This window comes from Sceloporus occidentalis, unplaced genomic scaffold (assembly GCF_023333645.1).
Source record: "Sceloporus occidentalis isolate IW3139 unplaced genomic scaffold, rSceOcc1.0.p SCAF_24, whole genome shotgun sequence".
In the NCBI taxonomy this organism is placed as follows: domain Eukaryota; kingdom Metazoa; phylum Chordata; class Lepidosauria; order Squamata; family Phrynosomatidae; genus Sceloporus; species Sceloporus occidentalis.
In genome coordinates, this window is record NW_028317004.1 from 1,108,041 (window position 1) to 1,123,666 (window position 15,626).

Genomic DNA, 15,626 nt, shown 5'->3' on the forward strand with positions numbered 1-15,626 from the left:
TGTTTGACTACTCTTCTGGATTTGATTCGGCTTCCTGCTTTACTGGTTACCAGATCTGACTCTTGGTTCCAGCTCTCCTGGCTACTCCTGGTTCCTGTTTGCCTGGCTCACTCCGCCATCCGGGGTCCTCCTCATCCAATTGTTACACATGTCTTATATTAGGTGCTTTTTGGTCTTTGATTGCAAAAATAAAAAAAAAATAATAATAATTTAAAAACTTCACATCCCATTGCCCTAGCTTTACATTTAAAAAGTATAACCCCCAGTCCCTGTTAACTACCCTCAAACCCATTAAGCCATAACTATTAAAAACACATAATGCCCTATAAGGTAGTAAGGGATGGATGCTGCCCTCTAGAACATAAAAAATATATATGTGGGGTATGGGTATGTCTGTAATCAGAGGATGTTGCAACATTAATCTGGTCATTGTTCAACAGTGGCACCTAAAGCATAGAAGAAATTCTAAGAAAATTGCAAGATACGTTTTTGGGGTTTTTAAAAGATATTTTTACATCCTCGCACCCACAATTAATTTTTTTTTGCATATTTCTATGGTTTCAAATTAAAGCCTTATTTTTTATTTTAAAAAGGTGTATAATTGAATACAGAAATGGGAATCTTAATTAAACCCATGTATGGTAAAAATGTCAATAAAGCTCTGGAACGTAAAGTACCAAAAAACCCTGGGACTTAAGGGGTTATTTTTTCATTTTCTTTTGGTCGCTTAAAAAGGAGAGGACTACCCATAACAAGTGCTCTAATTCTTACACCATGTCCAGAAGGTGCCAGCCCTCTCCTAATCAATTTTTCAGACAATAAATACATTGGCTTAGTGGACCAATTACCCTTAGGCACCTCTTTTCCAGTCCTCATCTGCAAAGTATAACGCGTGAACTGTTTTTTGTTTTGTTTGTTAGTGATAACAGGAGTGTAACTAGAAACCACAGAGCCCTGGTGCGAAAATGGCCTGGAGCCCCCCAACTTCATCAACAACATGTGCCACTGTGCCACCTTTCCCCTAAACAGCTTGTGAGCACCACCTTTGCCCCAAAAAGCTTGTGAATGCCTTTGCCCTAAGCAGCCTTTCAGTGGCATCCTAACCCTTAAACAGCCTATTTATGCCATATTTGCTTGTCAGTGCCCCCAAACAGATGGTCTGTGTCATCATTGCCCCCAAATAACTTGTCCGTGCCTTAGTTGCCCCTTGCCCCTCCTACCTACGTACACTCTGACACACATAAGTAAACACACATACACTTAGTGATACTAACACATAATCCATCTCATCCCTAATACAGGCTCACACATAAACACCTACACATCCATGCTCACACACAATTACACATTTATTCTCTCTCCCTCTCTCTTTCAACTTCAAAACAGAAGTCCTGGTGCTATGGGCTTATTCAACACCATTCTAGTCTTTTACAGTTTTGTAAATATGTTTCTTCTGTCTGTTATATAGTATTTTCATAAATTTAAATTGAATTCATAACTGTACGAATGATTTATTCAGTTGTCAGATTGTCCCTAATGAATAGACTCCAACAAAGTATTGTATTACAAAGACAATGTATTTAAGTCTGTTAAAACCCTGATGGATTGACACATATCACATATCATGGATTATTTTCCATGACATAGGATAATTAAACAAATTGCAGAGGATAAGACTAGGTTATTGTGACGGTACCTAGAGTCACCCTACCCCTCCGCTATTGTTGCCCTGACTCCCAAAGTCCTCTCAGTTAATGTTATCCAGTGACATGAAACTCTTTAAAGTGTTATTAATAAAAATTTATATTATTGCCTTATTTTGTAAAAGTTTGCACACGGCACACTAAGGTCTGAGAGATAATCTAATAAAGATAATGTGTGCTCTTTATCTCCCAGACTTAGTGGTGCCGGTGTCCTGTTGTATTGTGCCCCCCCCTTGTGGTGTCCCTTCCTATAAAAGGTGACACTTGTCCCATAATAAACAGTTATTCCTTTTGTTGTACCTAAAGACTAGTCTTGCCTGGTTATTTGGGTACCGGATAGCGATATCCCTTTACTTTGCTTGGGATTGCAGGGAATTATTGTCTTGAAGGGAGAAGTCGCTCTTGGCGGAGAGGAACAACCTGAGGTCCCTGGTCGGTCCGTCACAGTTATCCACTAATTAAATTTGCTACAAAACTCCCTTCAATAAACCCCAACACTGAAAACAACAAATAATAAAATTGCTCAGCAAAAGGTATATAATAATTATATATATATATATATATATATATATATATATATAAAATTTGGGTCACATATTGGTGGTGTACTGAATATGTTTTTGTTCCCTTTAAGAAAGATCTCTAGCGGAGGAGAATTTGTAAAATGTATATTGCACTAAATGTATTATGAACAATATTAAATAGTTGCATTCAAACCGTTTAGAAAAAAGCATGTTTTAGCTGTTTGTCACCTGGATTATGACACATAATAGAGGTTTCTGCCAGGCTGTTATTTCCCTTTGGTCTTTGTTCAATGTTCCACATGAATAAGCATGTCATAACAATATTACTGGTTGTGGTTTATGCAATTAACCAACTTGTCAGCTGATTGAAAATCAGAGAAACATCTGTTTCCGCCGTTACACATATTGACAGGGTGTACATATTCTAATTTGAAGTTATTATTAAAGTAAATACAAAGCAACAAAACTTCATTATAGAACCAACTGCGTAAACTAGGTTCATGAATAAAATCAATTTTAATTGTAACAAGAGTGTTTGCAACAACTCTGAATTGAACTTGTTAGAAGACAAGGCCCCCACTGGCCATGTTACATATATATATATATATATATATATATATATATCACGGTAGTGCACCACAGTCTGATTGCATGTTAAAGTAAGTGAATTGCGTTAGTAACAGGTAGAGCCTTAGGCTTTAATTGGCCTCTGGGCTGGCTTCTATGTGACTCTGATTTGACCTTGTATACTGGTTTGCTGCTACACACATAACCTTTAAAAGAACAAGCCATAGGTATAATGGGTGGGCATATAATACCCTGCCAAGAAGGTTTTAATCATTCAATTAAATTTGCACAAATCAGTAAAGTACTGGAAACTAATGTGTAGGGAAGATAATTGAAGGGATAAGGGACATTATAGCTCACTCTAAACAATTTAATGTAAAATGGCATATCTCATAAATAACCTTATGGCTAGGTTTCCACTTGGGTTTTTGTCCTGCGTTTTTTTCTTGATGAAAAACGCCAGGAAAAACGCCAAGAAAACTGCCACTGCATTTACCTGCGTTTTGGCGTTTTTTCTGGCGTTTTTTCTGGCGTTTTAGCCTTTCTGTGGAAATTGCTTTTTTTGACCTTAGGCAGTTTTTCCAGCCTTTACAAGTTAGAAGTTTCACCCAGCTAAAAGGGATTAGGATAAATGACAAGTATCTGCCCCCTCCTGATGCCATTTACTTGGTAGAGTTCTACTTAAACACCCCGGCGGACCCTTTTGTCTCTTTTCTGTGGTTTGTAAGGCATGCTTTATTTCGAATGTCTGCTCCTCTAGGAAGATTGGCCCCAAATGATGGTGCAAATTGTTTGCGGTTGCTTTTGGCAGGCAGGATCCAGTTGGTTTGTTTGTAATGGCATGTTTGTTCCAAATGGTGTAAAATTCAATATGAACTTTGTTTTGTGTGAAACTGTTTGTTTCCAGCCTATTTCTCGTAGGACACAGATACTGGGTCCATCCTCTGCATTGTAACTGTGGAAAAAAACGCCATAAAAAACGCCAAGGCAAAAAACCCACATGGCTTTTTCATGGCGTTTTTTCTCTCCCATTGACTTCTATTGGAGAAAAACGCCAAGATTTCCTTGCAAAAAACGCCAGAGTGTCAACATGCTGCGATTTTGAAAAACTGCCACAGAGCCCAAAAAAGCAGAAAAACGCCAAAGAGGACTGAAAAAACGCCAAACAAAAAAACGCCAAGTGGATATGGCATTGTGTGATTTCCTATTGAAGAACAGCTAACATCTGGCTGCACCGTTTTTTCACTAAAAAAACGCCAGGTGGCGCTATTGGCGTTTTTATGGGCGTTTTTAGCAAAAAAAACCAAGTGGAAACCTAGCCTAAAAGATGCTATACCCATCAATTAAAAGACAGCTATGCTTAAACCAATTCCAGTAAGATAAATAGGACAACACAAGTTAACTTATTACAATGACATTAATATGAATTGGGTCTCCCTTTGCACCTACAAACAGCTTCCACTCTTCTGGGAAGGCTATCCATATTTTTTGTGAGTGTTTCTGTAGGAATTGTCGCCCATTCATCTAGTAGAGCGTTTGTGCGTTCAGGCACTGATGTTGGACGAGAATGCCTGGCTTGCAATCTCCATTCCAGTGCATCCCAAAAGTGTTCGATAGAGTTGAGGTCAGGGCTCTGTGCAGGACAGTTTTTCCACACCAAACTCATCCAACCATGTCTTTATGGACCTGGTGTAATGGTCAGGTGCTTTTGTCCATATATAATACTTGGGAATGGGACATTCCAAGAGTGATATGGAAATGAGCAGTCATCTCTGATTAAATAGTACAAACACAATAAATGACATTCATTTGCAGATAAAAGTTGTGTATAGTGGTATGTACCTGACTGCAATGGCATCACTGTGGTCCATTTTGATGTTTATGTCAGGTTAGTAGGCAACACAAGTTCTATTTTATCATAATTCATATTCATTATTCTATTAATTAAGCAGCAGTTATTTTGAATTTAAAGACCTTCTGTTTGGTTTTTTAAGAAAGACAAGCTCAGTTGCTGCTAAAATCAGAACAATCCAACTGGAATGTAAAGTCAATGAGTATAATATTGATGATCATCATTAACTAATTGGGTCTGCTAGCCTCCTGGACAGAGAACATTTGCTTGGCTTACAGCTTTCAAGACTGGAGATATTACTTATATAGCAGTATATTACTTTTATAGCATTAACGAAAGTATCACCCAGTCGACAAATGGGTCTACTGCTCTACTAATTACTGAAAAACTAGTAAAGTCAGATACTGCTGTTATTGTACAAGGTAGCCCGATGAGGATATTTCCAGACATGATATGTAAAATATTGATATCTACGTTCACTTAATACTGTCAAGAGAGTGGAGTTGAAGCCAATACAAAATAGTCATCCTACCTAAAAGAACAGCCCTTTTATGAAATGTTTGATGTTTTTGCTTGGAAGTACTTTGGCACTAGCTGCCAAATGCCTGGCCATTTAGTCATCTGGTGCCCGTCTGTCTGTTCTGGTGCCCGTCAGTTAAAAAATTTACTTTTAATCAATATAGTTCTAAATAGTAACCCTTTTATATTTTTATCCAGTCAGATTTTGTTGTGTCAGTACCTTGCTTATTCCTACTTATCTATAATCACATTTTCCAAAATTTGAAATAGAGAAATATTTAAACAGAGAGAATATATTTTTTAAACCAAATGCTGGATGTGTTTTTACTCTACTGAATTAATACTGTAGTTGGTGGAACCAACTAACCAATTTTGCTCATATAGATTTTACAGGTTTTTTTAATCAAACTTGGCTATTCAAGGACTATGGTGCTTGACATAGTTATTCTAAAACCAAATGTAAATAATTTTTTATAGGTCAAAATGGTCTAATTTTTAATTTGAATTAGCTTTTAGGAACGACTTGCAAAGAAGGATCCATGTTCTGGGCCATAAACACATGTAGCTTATGTATTGTTGATACGAACCTCAAAAGTCTCTCTTATTAGGAATATTGTTACGTCATTTAATTTTGAAGGATGTCCTGAAATAGGCAAGGCCATTGTGATCACCTTCACCTTATACTTTGGGCTGCATTCAAGTCCTTTTATCATCTTCATATCTGCCTTTCAATGGTTTTTAATGCCTTTATCCAACAGATGGATCCAAGAGGTCAAATGCTCAGATGTAAGTATTTTAATATTGTTATCACAGATATTAGGAGGAAATAATATGTTTTGGAGATTTTTTTTCTGATGAAAACAGACCATCTGTTTCCTGTCTCATGTTATACACTTAGATTTCACTATGTGTCAATGTTTAATAAGTGGTGAAATCCCCCCCCCCCCCAAAAAAATGAATGCAATTGTGTATTTCAGCTGCAAATGTGCAGGCATACCTGAGAATTTCACATACCTCTAAGTCACTGATTTTTAAGTTTAGAATGAAGATATGACATCTATCAATTATTTTGCTCAATCTGCTCTGTAAAAACAGCAATTCTTTAGTGTATATATATTTGGGTACCCATGAGTGTGTGACCAAACACTGTTCCTCTGTCTGGAGACTGAGGAAACTGACCTGGGGTCCCAGTAAAGCAAAGATTAAGCCTGGAAAGATTTCAGGTATGAAGTTTAGGCAGTACTGACTAAGTAGGGGTTTTAAAGCTGTCACTTAACCACTTCAGTCCCATATGGACATATTGGTGCGTCTAGAAAAGTTGTGGCAAGATGCCCCTCAGGATGTACTGGTTTGTCCTGACTTTCTTGCGGTGACTTGGACATCTTCTTGTCACTACACAGGGGATCAAGTTGTGTAAATTAATATAATAAATGTGGTGGCGCATACATGTAGATTGCACATGCATCTCCATCTCTGAATGGTATGCAGCATACTCATATCAGCATGTTTAACATTAAACACACAGCTTTTCACTTTAATTTAATGCCTGTAACAAGGCCAAATATATGTAAACTTTTGATCAAGGCCACATGATATCTGTTATTATTATGACTTAAAAAGGAGGAAAACATCTGTTATTTTTATTATGACTTAAAAAGGAGGAAAACAACTGTGTGATAATACATGGCTTCATATGATCACTAGCCTTAAATGAAAGACATGTTGTTTGTATGATCAGTCATATTTTCAAAATCAATGGCAACATTTTACAATTTGTGCCAGGGAATGCAAACTTTTGAGCACAAATGTATATCACATGGATGCCTGGTACTAAAAGTATTAAAGTAAGAGGGCCCAGTTACTTTTAAAACCTTTCCTACCTTTTAACATAGGAGGGGCTCAAGGTACATTTCATAGTACAAATATTAACCAGGGGCAGAAAAGGAGGTATCAGGTCTTAACGAACTAATTAAGAAAACTACAGTAACAGGATGTAAAAGAGGTGTAACATGCAAATCATAAGGCTGTTTTGAGTTTAAATAATAAAATAGTCACAGTGCAGCTAGTCATAAAGAAATATAAAATATTGACATAGAGTGGAAAAGCACAAGGTTATAACAATGTCAGTATTGTATACAGTGTATTTGATTGTGCTCTACATATATGGTGAGTAATGTATACATATGTACATATTTGTATATATCATAATAAGATATCTCCAATACATTGCATCTCATCATTGTGATGTTAAAATGAGAAATCTGATAAATTTGTTTTCTTATAAAGGGACTTCTGGTGATGTCGTTTTAACTCAGAAAAGCTCAGATGTTGCAGAGCCTGGAAAGTCCATAGAAGTAAAATGTGAAGTCAGTGGGTATAATATCAATGATCACCACATGCACTGGATTCGTCAGGTGCCTGGAGGAGAAACCCTTGTTTGGCTGGCAGCTTTCAGAACTGGATATAATACTATCGTTGCAGAGGACTTTATAGGACGAGTCACTCCATCTACAAGTGGATCCACTGCACTGCTGAAGATTGACAGGCTGTCTTCGTCAGACACTGCAATTTATTACTGTGCTAGAGACACAGTGAGGAAACTCTAGCCCTGTTCTGTGTAAAATAGATATCTGTGTGATTGTATATGGTTAATTCAATAAGGCAGTTCAAAGAAATAAATATGCACACTTCGGGAGGATCTTTCCCCTATCCAAGTCAGAATTAAAACATCTGAAAGAATACCTCGATGACAATCTAAAGAAGGGGTTTATTCGCCCATCTTCCTCTCTGGCTGGAGCCAGCATATTCTTTGTCGAAAAGAAGGACAGATCTCTTCAGCCATGCATTGATTACAGAGATCTCAATAATTACCATAAAGAACCGTATCCTCTGCCACTTTTTCCCGAGCTTCTGGACAGAGCCAGCTCCTCTTCTATTTTCTCCAAACTAGACCGAAAGGCGTACAATCTAGTACAAATCAGGGAAGGAGATGAGTGGAAGACTGTTTTTCGTACTAGGTATGGACATTTTGAGCTCCAGCCACTTTTGAATATTTTCTAAACAATGTCTTCAGAGACTTTCTGAACGTTTTTATGGTAGTCTACCTAGACGACATCCTCATCTTTTCGTCATCCCTCACGGAACATAGGCATCATGTTAAGAGAGGACTGCTTCGCCTTCAGGAGAATAACCTGTATGCTAAGCTTGAAAAATGTGTATTCGAGACCACCGTGATTGAGTTCCTGGGATTCATTGTGACCCCTAACTCCATTCAGATGGACCCTAAAAAGACTACTGCAATCAAGGACTGGCCGGTTCCTTCTTCTAAGAGGGAGGTGCAGAGATTTATTGGATTTGCTAATTTTTTTCGGAAATTCATACGTAATTTCTCCCATATTATACAACCACTCACCTCACTCACCAAGCAAGATACTCCGTTCCATTGGTCCTCCCAGGCCCAAGACTCATTCGCGATGCTTAAAGACAAATTCACTTCAGCAACGATTCTCATCCTCCCAGATCCATCTGCCCCAATTTCATAGAAGTGGATTCCTCCGGCTGTGCCCTGGGAGCGGTCCTCTCTCAAAGACGGGGAGAGAAACTACTTCTACATCCGATTGCCTATTATCCTAGGAAACTGTCTCCTGCGGAGTTGAACTACGCTGTTGGTGATAAGAAACTCTTAGCTATAAAGGTCGCTCTGGTAGAATGGCGTCATCTATTGGAGGGAGCCATGCACCCCATCACCATTTACAGGGACCATCGGAATTTGGAGTATCTTAGATCTGCACAACGTCTTCGTCCTCGTCAGGCCAGATGGGCATTATTTTTCTCCCGTTTTCAACTACATATCACCTATCTGCCTGGTTCTAGAAAGAGCAGATGCTCTATCCCGTTTGGGCTCCAAGACCCAGGCCATGTCAGAGACTCTACAGGAAACCATTCTCCCAGCTACATGTTTCATTACCACTCAGTCGTCCCTCCTGGATTTTGTCAAGTCTGTTACCTCCACTGTCTCTCTGAATCCCAAAATGCGAGACCTAGTTCTGAAGGATGGTCTACTATATAGGGAAACTTGCATTTACGTACCTCCTGCGGCCCCGTTTGAGGTTCTTTCCTTTTGTCACGACTCTCGGATTGCAGGACACAGTGGCATAAGAAAGACTAAAGAATTGGTCACCAGGTCCTTCTGGTGGCCTTCCCTCAATAAGGATGTACGCCAGTATGTATCGGGCTGTCCAGTCTGTGCCAGATCTAAAGGCTTACACTTACGCCCTGCTGGACTGCTGCAGCCTTTACCTGTACCTACCTTACCCTGGGAAGACATTGCACTTGACTTTATTGGTTTTTTTTTTTTCAAGTCTCCGTTTATTGAAAAAGAAACATTGCATAAGGTGTTGTACACAGTATGTCAGGCGCAAAACACATTTGTACGCATCGGGCAAGTAGTACGCAAAAGGGTAACTGTTCGAAAAGACATATCTGATGACAAATATACGTGAAATGCAACAAAGGTCGATGTACCATACAAAAAGATACAGTGTGCATAACATTATAAGTACAATGTCACAACGTACGGCAGCAGATGAGCTCGCAACGGAGAGTTGCCAAGATGAAACATGCGAGAAAACAAAAGTAAAAATAAGAGAACAGAAACAGTAACATCAACAATACTGTACGTGAATAGACAGGTAGATGGGTGGAGTGCCGTCTCCAAAAGCGCATTAATAGAATGGCAACGCAATAGAGCAAAATGTCAGGGCCAGAGGCAAGTCATACGCATACGAGTCGACAAGCAACTCTAGTCTAAATCAGGGGGGGCTGCAATGAAGCTACCCAAAATGGCCTGAAAAGAAGGGGAGGCCAAGAACTCCCTCCAGGGTAACCACTTCAGACCGTTTCTATACCCAAAACCCCTAGAGGTCATGACCAAATCCTCCATCTGACATATGAAGTTGACCTTCCTCAACCACACAGAGACAGGCGGGGGCGAAGCCCGTCGCCAAAAACAGGGGATGGTAGCCCTAGCTGCAGCGATAAAGTGGATCGTAAGTGACCTCTTGTAGGAACCCAGGCTAGAGGGGCCGTGAAGTAAAAGCATTGCCTCAGGGGAGGCCTGAAAGGAAGGGTCATCAACAGCCCGTATCACCGCGACCACAGCCGTCCACAGGGGCTGCACCAGGGGGCAGGACCACCACAGATGCATGTAGGAGCCTACATCGGCTCCACACCTCCAACACAGGGGGGAGACCTGTGGAAGGAAGCGATGGAGATCGGTGGGCACCCTATACCACCTGGTAAGGAGTTAATAGGCAGACTCTTGCAGTCTACTGGATGTAACCCCCTTAAGGGCGAGCAATATCATCCTATCCCAGTCTGCTGACTCAAATGAACTGTTCAGATCCTTCTCCCACAGGCTGAGAAAGTACGGTTTTCTAGGGGTACGGTACGTCAAAAGGAGTTTTTAAAGTGTGGAGAGAAGATGTGAATGTCTAGAGGGGTCCGTACAGAGTAGTTAAAACAGCGTCAGAGGTCCGGTCAAGTCGGAGGCAGGAGAGAGGGAGAACAGAAAATGCTTGATTTGGTGGTAGAGAAATGTGGCCCCAAAGGGAACCGGAGTGGTAGGCAGAAAGTCCGAGATGGGGCGGACCGAGTCCCCAGCAAAAAGGTGGGAAGCCCGAAGCACCCGCTCCCGTGCCTGCAGGAGGAGCTGTATGTCTGCCTGGTTTAGGCCTGGGGGGAAATCAGGGTTAGACGAAACGGGGGACAAGGGGCCAGGGCAGGTCGTGAGGGGGTACTTGGCGAGGGACCTCTGAAGGACACGGAGCGTTGGGGTGATGGTCGGGTGATTAGGGACAGCGGGCCGGCTATGGCGACGAGGCAACCATGGGATGGCGGCAATATCCAAAGGGAAAAGGGAATTTTCAATATGCACCCATTGTTTGCGGGTGCCAGACGTCCACTCCACCACCCTCCGGAGATGGGAAGCGACCCAATATCCCTCAACGTCCGGGAGGCCCAAGCCAGCCTGTTCCTTAGTGCCAATCAAATATGTGAGGGCCAACCTAGGAGAGCGATTGGACCAAACGTAGCCCGTAAAGGTCCTGGTCCATTTCTTAAGGTACAATTGTGTCAGATAGACGGGAAGAGTCTGGAGCAGATATAAAAGGCGCGGGAGGATATTCATTTTAAGAACTCCGACTCTCCTGAACCAGGAGATGTGGTTGAAGGACCATTTCTTAAGATCCTTGGTGACTGAGGATAGCAGGGGAGTGAAATTCACCTCCACCAGCGTAGATAAGTCCTCCGGGATATGAACCCCCAGGTAGGTTAGATAGGAACCCGTCCACCGGAAAGGGTAGACAGATTGTATCTGCGTTTTAACGGAGGAAGCGACATGTATACCCAGAATTTCCGACTTTTGCAAATTGATTTTATAGTGTGATAGGTCGTGAAACTGGTGTAGCTCAGAGGTGAGGTGCGAGAGGGAGGACACAGCATATCATCGGCGTAGATGGAAAGTTTGTATTCCACACCTGCCACCGATAGGCCAGTGATAGAATGGTTCGCACGGATGGCATTGGCCAGGGGCTCTAGTGATAGGAGGAAGAGGAGGGGAGAGGACAACCCTGCCTGGTGCCATTAGTCAGGGCAATCTTGTCGGAGAGGGTGCCATTAACACGGACATAGGCAGAGGGAGAGGAGTACAGAGACCGAAAAAGTTGAATGAACCTGGGGCCAACGGCAAGCTTCTCAAGGACTCGGAACAGGAAGGCCCACGAGAACCTGTCGAAGGCCTTCTCAGCGTCCATTGACACCAGGAGAAAGGGAGTGTCGCGTGAGTGAGCCAGTGCCATCAGGTTCAACACCTTGAAGGTATTATCTCTGGACTCGCGTCCCGGGACAAAGCCGGCTTGGTCACTGTGTATAAGCCTGGGGAGGAGGGGATTGAGCCGAAAAGAGAGGATTTTGGCGAGGATTTTGAGGTCAACATTGATAAGCGAAATTGGGCGGTAATTGCCACAGATCTAAGGGTCTCTGCCCGGCTTCGGGATGACTGTGATGTGAGCGGTGTTAGCCTGAGGATCAAGGGGAGACCCAGAAGCCAGGGCATTAAACAGGGACACCATGTGGGGGCCGAGAGGACGTAAAAATTTGCTGTAGTAGAGTGGGGTGAAGCCGTCCGGGCCCGGGCTCTTACCCTTCGGAAGGGACTTAACCTCCCTCTCCACCTCCTCCAGGGTAATAGGCGAGTTAAGGCCAGCCCTGTCGTCAGCAGAGAGTCTGAGTTTAAGGTGCTTGTCTAAATAGGCTGCTATGCGGGTAAGCGCAGCGCCATCTGGGTCTTTACCCCCACTGAGGTTATAGAGCCTGGAATAATAAGCAGAAAAACAGCGGGCGATATCCCTCGTGTGGTGATGCAGGGTACCGGACGCGTCCCTAACCTTGGGGATGTATGTGGCAGCCCTCTTGGCCCGGAGGGCCCTGGCGAGGAGCTTTCCAGGCTTGTCCCCCAATTCGTCCCCCAAGTGTCTCCTGGTGAGGAGATAATTCCGTTTGACCCTGGAGTCCAGGGGGGCAGGGAGGCGAGTGCGAAGGTCTTGGAGCTGTTAAAAAATTTCGTGGGACAAAGTTCATTTATGTCTAAGTTCCAGTTCCGCTATCTGACGCGTCAAGGAGAGGAGGGACAGGTGATCCAAGAGTTTGAGCTTGGCGCCAAGCTGAATCAGGTGACCTCTCATTACCGCCTTATGGGCCTCCCAGACTGTCGGGACCGGGGTGCCACAGGAGGAGTTGTCAGCAAAGTAATTCTTGAGGTGCTCCTCAAGCTCCGGAAGGAATGTGGGGTCGTTAATCAAGTTGGCGTTAAGGCGCCAGCACCACACTTTGGGAGGATATAAGGGGAGATGGTCGCTAATTGCCTGAGTACCAATAGTAGCAGAGTGGAGATAAGACAGGTGGTGGTGGGACAAGAATAGAGCGTCAATACGTGTGTAGCGGTTATGGGGGGGGGAGTAGAAAGTGTAGTCAAGGGTAGTGGGATGGGAGGCCCTCCAAACATCAACCAGTTGGTTGAGGAGAAGCATACGTTTAACTTTCTTGATTTTTGCATAGGGAAGGTGGTATGTGCCCGTCGAACAGTCAAGTCTGGGGTCCAGGACCATGTTAAGGTCCCCCCCGAAAACCGTCACCCCCTCTTGATAGTCTGCCAACTTGGAAAGGAAGCGAACCAAAAAAGGGATTTGATCCTTGTTGGGGGCATAGACAGTGGCGAGTGTAATCTTGTGCATGCCCAGGTACCCTTTAACAATCAGACCCCTGCCCTCCGTGTCCCTCCATACATCGAGAAGCTGAAAAGGGAGGCTTTTGTGCAGGAGGATAGCAAACCCCTTGGTCTTAGTGGTGGGGGAGCTGGAGAAATATGCCAAGTGAAAGTGGTTGTTTGTAAGTTTGGACTCCTTCCCAGCCACAAAGTGGGTCTCCTGAAGGAAGGCAATATGTGTTTTGTAAGAGCGGAGGAGGTAAAGTAGGGGTTTATTTACCTGCTGGGGTTTATTTGAGCCGAGTGACCAGGCTAGTGGTCAGTGACCTAGTGTCCATGCCCAGAGGGCAAGGTAGGTAGGCTCTGGTGGAGGAAGTGGAATAGCAGAACGGACGGTGTAAAAAAATAACAAAAACAACAGAAACAAAACATACCATGGTAGGTGTGTGGTGGTGAGGCAGGATGCGTGAGCACCCTCTCCGTGTCTGAGTGTCAGCATAAGTATTAGCGTGTATGTGTGTGTGGGGAAATAACAGCCATGGAGCCGGTGGGCGGTCGGGGAAAGAAGACCCGTCCCGGGAGGCCGCAAGAAGGTGGTCGGTCAGGGCGAACAACCATGCACCCCAAGTAGTCGGCGGGGAGCAAGAGGGGGAACAAGGCCCGGCCAGGTTGCAGCACCGTGGTGCGCCGCGACGGAGCACTATGCACGCCTGCATAAGGACAGCGTATCAGCGGGCGAGTGCACTGTAAGGGGTCAGACTCCCACAGAGGAGGTGCACCACCCGAGGCCATACAGTTCAGCACAGGGCAGCACAACTAAGTGGGCCAAAAGGAGAGGTGTGCATGTCTGTATGTATGGGAGGGAGCAAGGGGGAAGCGGAGTCACTCCTATGCGTAGTGAGAGCCGGGAATGCTTGTGTTTCAAGGGCACAGGGACGGGAAAACAAAGAAAAAAATCCAAAAATAACGCAAACAAAACAGAAACTGTTTACCGTGTATCATCTGCAGGGGGGCCCGGGGCCATGCAGTACAGCAGAGCGTCCATAAGAGTGTCCATGGTCGCGGGCAGCCGGCCGCAGCCAGCAAAAGTCCAGGAAAAGACCATCACGACGCTGTCATGGTGCAGGAGCCAGGAAATCGATGTGTCGAGAAGGGCGTTGTGTCCCAGCGGTAAGCAGAGTTCATCGGCGCGGGCGGGCGTCATGGCAGATTCAGGGCGTCGGAAGCTTCTGACGCTTGGCCCTACGAGGCTTGGGCATCCAGTCCTGAGCAGGGTCCTGTAGGCGCGTGGGAGCAGAAAGGGCCAACTCCCAGTCCGGAACGGGGATGGAAGGCAGTCCCAGGCTCTCTAAAAAAGACGGGGCATCCGAGGCTTGGCGGAGGATAAATGTATCGGCGTCCTTCCGTGCGATCAGCGCGAACAGAAAACCCCACTGATAGGGAATAGAAGCCGCCCGCAGTGCGGTTGTAATTGGATTCAGGATGCGTCTCGTCTGCAGGGTTGAGGGCGAGAGGTCCGGGAAGATGGAGATGACTTGTCCGTTCCACGTTGGATCACCCCTTGCACGACAGGCTTTGAGGATACTTTCCTTTACGGAGTAGTAGTGTAGCCGGCAGACAACGTCCCGTGGAGGGGCGCCGGCGTTGCCACGCGGCCTGAGGGCCCTGTGAGCTCAGTCAAATTTAATTGGAGTGTCTATAGGGCGTTGCAGAATACCATTGAAAATGGCATGCAGGGTCGAGGTGAGGTCGGTGTGGGTGACGCCCTCCGGGACACCGCGTACCCTCAGATTGTTTCGCCTGCCGCGGTTGTCCAGGTCCTCAAATTTACGAGCCAGAATCTGCAACGTGTGTGAGTGGTCAGAGACTTGTGAGGAGAGAGTATCCACGGTTTCAGCGATCCGTGCCGCGTCTGTCTCCACCGTCGCCACGCGGTCACCAAGGTGCTGGACATCCACCTTTAGCTCAGTTAGGGCATCACGGATGCCTTGAGTAGCTTTTTCAATAAGCGGCACCATGTCGTCTTTTGTAGGTAGTTGCCGGAGAGTGTCGCGGAGGGTAGAGTAATCCCTGGAGTTGGCGCCAGAGTCCTCTGGGCCGTCGCTGCACGATCCGGCGGGAGAAGGCGCCATCTTGTGAAAGGAGTCTCTGGAATCATTGTCGCGGGCTCCTTGAAAATAAGAGCGGACCGAGGTGAG